Source organism: Equus asinus, chromosome 6, assembly GCF_041296235.1.
Source record: "Equus asinus isolate D_3611 breed Donkey chromosome 6, EquAss-T2T_v2, whole genome shotgun sequence".
NCBI classification, from domain to species: Eukaryota; Metazoa; Chordata; class Mammalia; order Perissodactyla; family Equidae; genus Equus; species Equus asinus.
In genome coordinates, this window is record NC_091795.1 from 8,244,593 (window position 1) to 8,255,498 (window position 10,906).

Below are 10,906 nucleotides of genomic sequence, written 5' to 3' on the forward strand. Positions count from 1 at the left end.
GAACAAGTCAAAAATTAATTCAACAGCAGACTGCTATTATTGGCCAGTATAATGAATTCCCTAATTCCTGCACAAATGCAGATACATAGAGAAATTCCTTAGTGCAATCATAAAATCTCGCAAGGAAAGTGAGCACAGGTTATATAATTATATAATAATATATGATCATCATAAAAATTCAGACAATACAGAAACATATCCAGCAAAAGTAAGAGTCTACTTCAACGCCACCTGCTTCAAACCTATTTGTCTCCCCAGAGATAAGTATTGTTAACGATGCAATGTGTAAACTTCAAACCTTTTCTTATGCTTTTATAAATATGCAGAGTGGTTTAACATAGGTAAGATTATGATCTACATATGGTTCATTGTTTGCTGTTTCATTGATCATCTTTCCAATTCAGTATATTGAACTTTGTTTGCTGGTTTCATGGTGGTGAATTTTCCATAAATTATGTAATTATTCCTTTATTGATGGAGGGTCAGAGTGCTTCTGATGTTTTGTTCTTAAAACAAGGCTGCAACTAGCATCCTTTTGTGAATGTGTGTGCATAGCTCCTATTTCCTTATATTTCTGTAGGATGGATCTCTAGAAGTGACATCACCGGGTCAAAGGATATGGGCATATAAATTGTTTTTTTCAGATTTTTTATTATTCCTTTTTCTCCCCAAAGCCCCCAGGTACATAGTTGTGTATTTTTAGTTGGGGGTCCCTCTATTTGTGGCATGTGGGACACCACCTCAGCGTGGCTTGATGAGCGGTGCCATGTCCGCACCCAGGATTCTAACTATGAAACCCTGGGCTGCTGAAACAGAGCACGCAAATTTAACCACTCGGCCATGGGGCCGGCCCCGCGCAGATAAAATTTTGACAGACACTACCAAATTGTTTTCCAAATATGTTGAATCTCCAAAAATCATATGTCATAATTGATAATACATGATCTATGATTGATGCAGATATAGCTGCCCATCAACTGTATTTGATGGCACCTTACCGATATTCTTACCAATGCTCAATATTGACAATACAATTAATTTTTCCAAGTTTTAAGGATGAAAAGTTTACTTCTTGTCATAGTTTTGTTTTTTATTTTTTATAACTATTCCTGAGGGTGGACCTCCTTTATAAAGCTTCCTGGCCATTCACCTTTCTTCATAAATGAGTGATCTATGCCTGTCCTCAGGAGATAGCTATCCTCATCTTCCTGTAGCCAATGGGGCCGAGAGTTTGGATGAGAGCATGTGTAAATTTTTCAGGATCATTTGCCTGATGCCCACCTAACCTTGCCTCCAAAAGCTGGGAGGTTTGGCTTGGGAATACTCCACATGACTGCCAAGAGTGGGCTTAAATCGACAAATCCAAGCTGGAGAAGAGAAAGTACCTAAAGGTTGGGATCTAAGAGTTGTATTACTGTCTCTCAAAGTAAGATGGACCCCCATCACTGGTGGGAAGTGGGGTGGTAAGCACCTTTGGCAGGCACTAGCATGTCTCTAAGGCTTTCATCTATGATTAATTGGGATTGGGCACACTTGGAGGACAAGATGTTGGGAGACCAAGCCCTTGCCTCTTTAAGTCAGTGTGGGGTCATTGATCATTTTTAGGATTGTGGAGTGGGATAGTCCCTTATAACTGCATGGGAGGCCACGGGAAAAGAAAATGATAGGCTTATATCTGTTAATTACCAACCTAAAGGATACTTCAAAAGCCAGAAGGCCTCCATGGCAGGTCAAAAGTAGGCTTATCTCCTGTGGACTGTCCTGAAAATCAAGCTCAGGTCTGATTGCTCGAGGGAAGAGCTGCAAAGGAGACTCAACGCACAGCTTCAACAGGTCTCCTGCATCAAAGTCAGGGCCATGATAGGGAAGGAAAGGGACGCCGCGACCTGGGAGAGGGATGCTTTGGTGAATGAGTCTGGGAATCTTCAACCTCTGATTTCCCTGAGCCCTACTACCCGTCAGAAACAGCTCTGTCCCCTCAAGAACAGTCTCGTCTTGCCTGAAAGGTGTGCAATGATCTTATACAAAGCACATACCTCACAAGATGATGCTGGTTCTCCTCCAAACCTGCCTCCACTATCCCTCATTACCTACAGGCTTATAGCTAGAGTCAGCTCTGAGCCCAGCCTTAGAAGGGAGATCTGAGCCGTATTCTAGGAATAAATAGCATATACACCAAAGGAATTGCAGAAGCTTGCTACTATCATCAGGAAGGAATGGGGGAAAAGATAATGTGAGTGGATCTCGAAGACACACTCAATTTGCAGTGAGAAGAGTCAACAATAGGCTAGAGAAGGGAGTTCACTGACAAAGGAGTACTCACCTGTGACTCGGGACTTAGTGTCTGGCAGAGACACTGGAATTGGTTCTGAGAGTTTTTTGCTATGGCTTTTTGAACCCTGGACGTGATGAAAGCCTACAGTAAATGAAGCAGAGTTTCCAGAACTTCCTTGGTATGGTGTTGAGTTGGTTCTTGGCATAAGGAATATTAGAATGGATTTATTATGTAAAGTCTAAGAACTCATAACCTAACTCTGCTCCCCAGGAGGACCAGACACTCCCTCTACTAAGATAATAGGAAATGCACTGGAGAGAAGCCACTGGCGTTTATTTGAAAAGCTTGCTAATCGCTGTTCTCAACAGGCTGGATAGTCTCTCTCATGAAACAGGACTCCTTGTTGTCAGGGGGGTGTTGGGATTCTAGAATGGCAGAGGCCAGAAGACAGCACTTAAGCATTGCAGGCAAAATGGTGTAGCTACTGCAACAAGGCCATCGACCAAGGCAATCAAGGGCCTTGACGTGCAATGTTTACGGCAATGGTTGTAAGATCATGGTGTGAGATGGATGAGGCTCCAACTAAAGTGTTGCTTAATTTTGTGATATTAGCTTTATCATTTTTGTTAAAATGACACATAGTAATAGTGAAAAATTACAACTCTGCTGGCCACTCATCCAGATATCTCTCTGTGTTTGTGTTTACAATCTTACCTGCACGAGATCTGGCTGTATGTGCTGTTCTGTAACCTACTTTTTTACATCAATGTTCTGTAGGCATCTTTCTTTATCAATGAAGATAAATATACATGAGAATTTTGAATCTATAAAGGCAGTATGACCTTGTTTTATGAGCCTAGACGCTGGACCAGACTGCCTGAGTTCAAATCCTAGTTCCACCAACTCTTAGCTGTGAAAGGAAATTGAACTCTCTGCACCTCGGTTGCCTCATTTCTAAATGATCCTAAGATCATTGTGAGGATTAAATGAGTTAATATAGACTTAGATCATGCTTGGTAGAGGCTACCCACTATTGCCTATTGCTTTACAATCTCCTAATAATAGACATTAAAGTTGCTGGTGTTTACTTAACATATAAACAGTGCTGTGATAAAAATCCTTGTCCCTACATCTTCTATTTGTGTGATTATTTTCTTAAGAAAATTCATAGAGGAGGCCAGCCCCGTGGCTGAGTGGTTAAGTTCACACGGTCCGCTTCGGTGGCCCAGGGTTTCGTTGGTTCAGATCCTGGGTGCAGACGTGGCACCACTCATCAGGCCATGCTGAGGCAGCGTCCCACATGCCACAACTAGAAGGACCCACAACTAAAAATATGCAACTTTGTACTGGGAGGATTTGGGGAGAAAAAGCAGGGGAAAAAAAAGGAAGATTGGCAACAGTGGTTAGCTCAGGTGCCAATCTTAAAAAAAAAAAAGAAGAAGAAAAGAAAATTCATAGAAACAAGATTTCCAGAGCAACAGTCATGACCTATTTCCTGAATAATACTTTTTATATTTTTCAGAATTTACTTAAAGTTTCTAACATGAGAGTCGAGTTCCACCTGAACTAAACTTTTAAATATGGATATGTCCTGCTATATCTTTTTTACCATTAAATAGGAATTTGAACTTGGGGGAGAGAGAAATTAGAAACATGGGCTCAGACTATCATTTGGTGTTTTGTGAATTTTTAAATTGCTTCTAATTCCATCCCTTGCATGTTGTAGCATGAATACAGCAGCACCGAATCTTCACCAGGGTCCCATGTTCAGAACAAGTGAGTTAGATCGGTGACCTTATACTGATCGCCATGATCCTTTGGAAAGTGGATCCTTTGGAAAAGTTTTTGCAACACGATCTAGCAGTATAGTGAATGATAGATGGGTCTTGAGAAAAATTGCATTCATCTTCCAGCTATGGCATATAGATGTTTCCCAGTCTTCCATCTGTGGCTTAACCGATCCTCATGGGAATATTTGCTGGCTGCGTTCCCATCCCACGGCTCTTTGTCTCTGACTCTGTGAACCACTGTCAATTTCCCTCTAGAGAAAGGGAGCTTAATTCTTCCACTCCATTCCCTCTTCGTTTTCCGTCCCTCCAAGGAAATCTCCACATTTACTCTTTGCCCTCTTCCTTAAAAGTTAACTTACTCTTCTTTTGAGTCTTTTTTCCTAACTAAGCTCTGTGTGCTTCTCTCTGAACCATGTTTCCATATCACAGCCCTGTTTTAGGGAGAAGCTCGGCATTCCTTTTCCTAGTGTGTGTTCTAATAGACAGGAGCCTGAGGAGGGGGTGAAGTCAGGCATTCAGATTGATTAAAAATGGCCTCACTTCCTGTTTTTATGAATTCATTCTTCATTCATGCTTGCATTCATACTTTCATGTGGCTATCCTTCCTTTGCTTATTCATTATGCCCTTATTCATGCATGAAATACTAATATATTCTTCATGGCTGCATTCAGTTCTAATACATTCATCCCAGCACTCATTCATTCATTCATGCCTTCACTCATTCAGTTATTGAATTCTATCACTCTTTTACAGAGAATTCACATAGTCACTTGTGTATTTATTAATTTCTTCCACATCAGTCAGGCAAGCAAGAAACCGATGGCACATTCAAATTAGAGTGATTAGAAGGGATTATTTACAGAGGTGTGGGCAGAGTCTAGGAAAACCACAAGGCTTAGTGCAGCACACTGAGCCTGGCAACAGCTGGGCACCACTACCACCTCTGGGTCTGAAAGGACAAGGCTGAGGGATAAACTGGGACCCTTCATTGTGCGATCCCTGCCTGGACGGGAGGGAGTCTGGACATAAATACCACAATCCAATTCTCTTTCCTCTTGCATATCTCCTGCTGATGCCTTCTCACCACCTATATTCTCTGAACAGAGCTGGAAGTCAGTGTGCAAGACAAGAACAGAGGCAGCCCACACTGGGCAGCCCTCTGGGGAACAGAGAATGAAGGTCGTTGGAGAATGTGTCTAGAGAGGCAAAAAGATATTCCACGTGGTCTCTGAGATTCTGCTACTGGTCGGCATTGTATCTTCCCTCATCTCCTTTTGCACTGTTGGGAAGAAACGAGCAGCAATGGGCAGAAAAATCCCGCCTAGGAAGTTATTTTCACAACAGAATACCACAGAATGGAGTCAGGCTGACTCTCTATGAATCTTTGGATTATGCCTCTTTGGGAAAGTCTTTTGGGTACCTCCATTATCCCACCCCCAAGAAGGGCGCTCTCCCCGGGACAATATTGTAACAACACATTGTGTCTGGACATCTGCATTCTGCATACCTTGAGGATACAAATTGTGTCTTACTTTCTTATGTCCCCAGGGTCTAGCCAGGGCCTAGCACAGAGTAAATGCTGGATGAAAGGATGCATAAATGCACGAATGCTGTAATCAGAGGGTGCTAAGGAGTCTGGGGAGAGAACAGTCTCTTGAAGTTCTTTCACTCTCCCACAAGGTGGCAGCAATACCATGGTCCAATTTTCACATTCGTGGAACTCAGGCACATCTCTTCTTGAATGAATTATGAATAGAATAAATCTATTTTTAAACTCATTATATCAAGGCCGGAATAATACACTGTTGACAAGGAAGAGAAAAAAAAGAAACTAAATATTTACTATCACTAATATTATTAGATATGGTACTGTAAATTTTACATTAAAAGACATTTGGAAAACATGTGCTACTAAATCTCTGAAAGAAATAAAATGTGCCATCTGTGCAAATATGGGTACGAACAATGAATAACCTCTGTACCGCGCCGGCCTCACGGTCGTCAGTTTACCCAAATCCCTCTGCCAGCTCTTCCCACCACCTGGGCCTGTTTCTTACTCTCAAAGTTAACAACTCCCACAGGGTCTAGTTCTCGGTGACTTGAGTCTTTTCCCCCCTTCTCTCCAACCTCTCCAACCTGTGCAGAAACCACGCGTTGTGCTTCTTAGACTGGCCTGTGAGTGCTTGACTTCCTCTCTGCCTCAGGTCATACTAACTTCTGGCAAAGTGCGCCACGTTTAGAATATTGCTGCTAAAGTGTTGTTCACAAGCTCAGGGACGATGGTCCGCCAGCGAGGTCAAGGAGAACTTACTCAGTTTTCTTGAAAGTACAAACGTCCCCGAATTCTGATGGTTCGACTAAAGATTTTTTTGACTTTATCGTGGTGTGAAAGTGATACCCATACAGTGGAAACCAAACTTCAAATTGTAAATCTCGATCATCACCTGGGTGCTGCTGTGATACGATTCTCGTGACGCTGGGAGTGGCAGCGAGCTGCAGCTGCCAGTCAGCCCCGCGGTCGCGAGGGTAACCAATGGATGTGCTTCCAGCCATTCTGTACCCAGACGACCATCCTGTTTCAGTCCAGTGTTCAATAAATTACGTGAGATAGTCAACACTTTATTATAAAACAGGCTTTGTGTTAGATGACGTTGTCCACCTGTAGACTAATGCAACGTCTCAGCACGCTGAAGGGAGGCTGGGCTCAGCTGTGATGTTCGGCAGGTTAGGCGTATTAAGCGCATTTTTTACTTACGATATTTTTAACTCACCATGGGTCTATTGGGTTGTAACCCCATCGTCAGTGAAGGAAGATCTGAACTTACAATTCCTATGTGTCTTGGAAATCAAGAGCATAGCCTCTGAATTATTAGTTTTTCTAATTTGCAGAAATCTGGCTTGGATTTTACTACTTTTGCATTGCAGCAAAGATTGTCAAGACTTGTCTCCAAATTTACCAACAATTCTGAATTTAGCATAAATTTTGCCCTGTAACTCTAAACAAAGCTATGTCCAAGAGATTAAAAGAATGCTAAATAAAATGAGATTTTTTATAATCAAGGAGTCACCACAGAAGACCAAGAAGAAGCCATGGGAGTGGTTGGCTGGACCATGAGCAAATTCCTGAGGTGGGAAGAGGAGGCCAGAGAAGCTGGAGCTCTAAGTGGGAGAAGGGGGTGGTGTGTTTAAAGGTTTCAACTCCTCAACAGAGGCAAATTTAAGAAATTTAAAAACTCTCGGTTAAGATGTCTGCCTTGGGGACAGATGAGAATAAGAAGGATGAAGGCGTAGGAAGACAATAAAGACAAGAAGCAACGCACGCCACTACTGCTGTGGCGACACTGGGCCCTTCGCAGAGGAGAGACTCCCTGACACACTGCCTGCCCTCATCTCCCAGGCTTTTTCAGTGGCTGAGGGAGAGCTCACCCTCATTCAACACCTACCGTGTCCCAGGAACCATATTCATCTTTTTTATACTATACCATTTAAGCTTTACAACACTTCTATGTCAAAGTACAATTTTAAAAAAGTTAAAAACATGACTCTCACATAAAAGTAGAATGAACATGTGTCAAAAGTGTATTCAACTTATTAATGAATGAAGGGACTGGTAAGATGGCAAAGCTGGTTTCCAAGAGCATTTGAGGAAGAGGGGTTTACGTAGCATGGAGGAAAGGAATCAAGAACCAAGTGGGATGAGTCAGAGAAAGACGAATATCATATGACACCTCTTATATGTAGAAACTAAGAGGAACTGACTCAAAAAACAAACAGTGGAATGGTGGCTCTCAGGGGCTGGGTGTGGGGCGGTGCAATGGGGGAGATATTGTTTAAGGGAACATACTTGCAAGTAGTAGATAAGTCCTGAAGTCTAATACATAGAACAAAAATTACAGACAACAAAACTGTATTATCAACATTAAACTTGATAAGAGACTAGATCTGAATTGTTCCCACCGCTAGAAGAAATGATAGTTACGTGACGTGACACAGGCGTTAGCTAATGCTACACTGGCAATCATATTGCAATAGAAGTTTATCAAATCAATATGTTGTACACCCTAAACTTACATGTTATATGTCAACTATATCTCAATTTTTAAGAAATTTTATTATTAGAAAAATTGACTGCTAATGTCCTACAGACAATAAAATTATAACCTTTGGTTTGATTTTTTTCTACTGGATAGAAATCTACATATTAATATTTAACTTCATGATTTGGGGGCTACAATCACATAGCAAACAGGAAAGACAAAGAAAGATACCTTCTTTAAGGAATCAAACAATCCTTGGGCCGGCCTGATACACAATGACCCAGCATGAACACTGGAAGGGTGTAGAGTCATTCTATCTCTGATAACTTCTTCTTTAACCTCCAGCCTTTTTCTCTCTAGACTGAAAGCTCTACGGGTCAGGAGCTGGCTGGGCTGTTTTCTCCACCTTTGTGAAAAGCCTGCAAACACGTAACGTGCCGTGTCAGGCACTAAGCATGCAGTCGCTAAAGGCTTGTCCAGCTGAATTGAACTGAGGTTTAGAAAGGTTAGTAACTTGCACTGAAACCAAATAGTGGCTGAGTGGTGGATTCCCTGAGATTTCTTGTCACCTCTCAGGAGGGACGGGTGTTCGTTTCCGAGGGCTGTTGTAACGAATTATCACAAATTGCGTCCCGTCAAACAGCAGAATGTACTCCCTCCCAAGTCTGCAGGCTGGAAGTCTGAGGTCAAGGCTTGGCAGAGCCGTGATCCTCTGAAGGCTCTGGAGAAGAACCCTTCCTTGCCCCTTGCTGGCGTCTGGTGTGGGCCAGCAGTCCTTGGCGTCCTTGGCTTTGAGCTGCATCACTCCACTTTCTGTCTGTCTTCACATGGCTGTCCTCCTCCTGCGTGTGTCTGTGTCTCCTCTTATAAGGACACCATTGGATTAGGGCCGCCCTTGTCCAGTCTGACCTCGTCTTCATTTATATCTTTCTCAGATCTACAAAGACTCTATTTTCAGATAAGATCACACTCACAGTACCAGGGCTGAGAGCTTGAACATGTAGGTGAGAGACACAGTTCACAATTTACAGCAGGCTTTGGAGTCAGGAGGCCTTGGGTTCGAATTCCTTTAGGTCGTTTACTCAGGGGAGGATCTGTCAGTGGTGTCTGCGGGCTTTCTGCCTCCCCAGGTGCTGGGGAAAATCCTGTTCTTAGCCAGGGGGAGCTCAGGAGCCCCAAGCAATTGTCATGACTGTTTTCATCGTGTCACCGTGATCTCGGATGTCTAGTTCTAGTAACAAATCCCTTTCCTGTTCTCCGAAATACAGTCCTTGCCTTTACCCAGGTTCTAGGAAGGGCGTCCTTATCCTGACCCTGCCGTGTCTGAGCTTTTGGTACCTGCCCCGCAGACCAGTCCTTCCAGGACCTAGTCCATGCTGACTCTTGCCAGGGTACCCAGGTGCCATCAGTGGCAGTTGAGCAGCGTCAGTTACCAGAGAACAGAGAGGGGGCAGGCACTCCATTCTGACCAGCAAAGAGAAAAGTGGCCAGAGGTGGCCTGTTCCTTTTTGCAGTTGGCCTGGCACTCAGAGGGGTGGTCGAGAGGTTTCTCATCTGGGTGGGTGTCATGGCGTCCCGTCCAGGTCACTGTGCCAGAGAGGCCTTCTGGGGTCTGGGAACAGCAGCGCTTCTCAGCATTTGGTGGCTGTAGACAGTAGTAGTCTGCAAGGTTTTAGCTGAAGAAACCTGCCAAATTAATGTTGAAAAACTATGAACCCCTCATACATTTTTAAGTTATCTAAAATTTTTCTTTGTTAAAGTAATTGTAAAAGATGTAATTTTTGACATTTTGTAATATGTTAACATTTAAAAATAAAACTGTTCCATCCCCCTTTTAAAAAGTGTCCAGTGGAATCTAAATACTATAATGATTTGATATCCACGACCATGTCTTTACATGTTCATGAGCAAGTTCTTCTAAAATGGTTGGAATTTGTGCATATTTCTTTTTTCCTTCTTAAACTCTCATCTCCATTTTAATTTTTCCATAGAATTTAACCCTGATGGGACACATTTTTAAGCATGAAAGTCTTTTATTGTTTACTCTGTCCTATTTCTCTGCCAAAAAAAAAATCATAATTTAAAATTGTCTTCTTGACAATAAAGATAAGGTTCTGAGAGTTAACTAATTTTGCTTTTGGGTTGAGTTATTATAACCATTATCGGTATATGATCAAAGCAACATAAAGATGATAAATTTTGATAAGTGATCAGTAAATATAAAATGTAAAATTTTACTGGAAATCCAATTCCCAAGGAAATAATTGGAGTCTTTTCCCTCCAATTAGTCCATGAATCCATGAATGATTCTTACTTGTGGCTGGAATGAGACAGGGTTTTGTTTTAATTCTATTACTTTTTAAAATTTTTTACAGACAAATGTGCTAGGAAATGTTATTCATGTAAATAAGTAACAAAAATGGAAGGAGTTGTGTAATAGCAAAGCCATTCAATCCTCTGTGCTCCTTCTGAATCAGATGCCAAAAATAATAATAATAAATAATTACTTTCACTCCCCTCTTACCTGACAGTTTAATTAGTACATCTTTCAAATGGGCAGGAGGAATGAGTTGAAACAACAAAACTTGCAAAACGCTTTGCTGCCCCATCAACCGAGGCGTTGGTTTCCCAGACTCCCGGCAGATGTGTCAAAGCAGCTTCACTGAGACTCAACAAATGGTCATGAATTATACTTACTACTCTTCCTCTCTGAGATACTTACTAACTCAATATACCCAGAGAGTGCTGGGGAAATTGGACTCTTGTTTATTTTCTATACAGTTGCTAATAAACCATGTTTTAT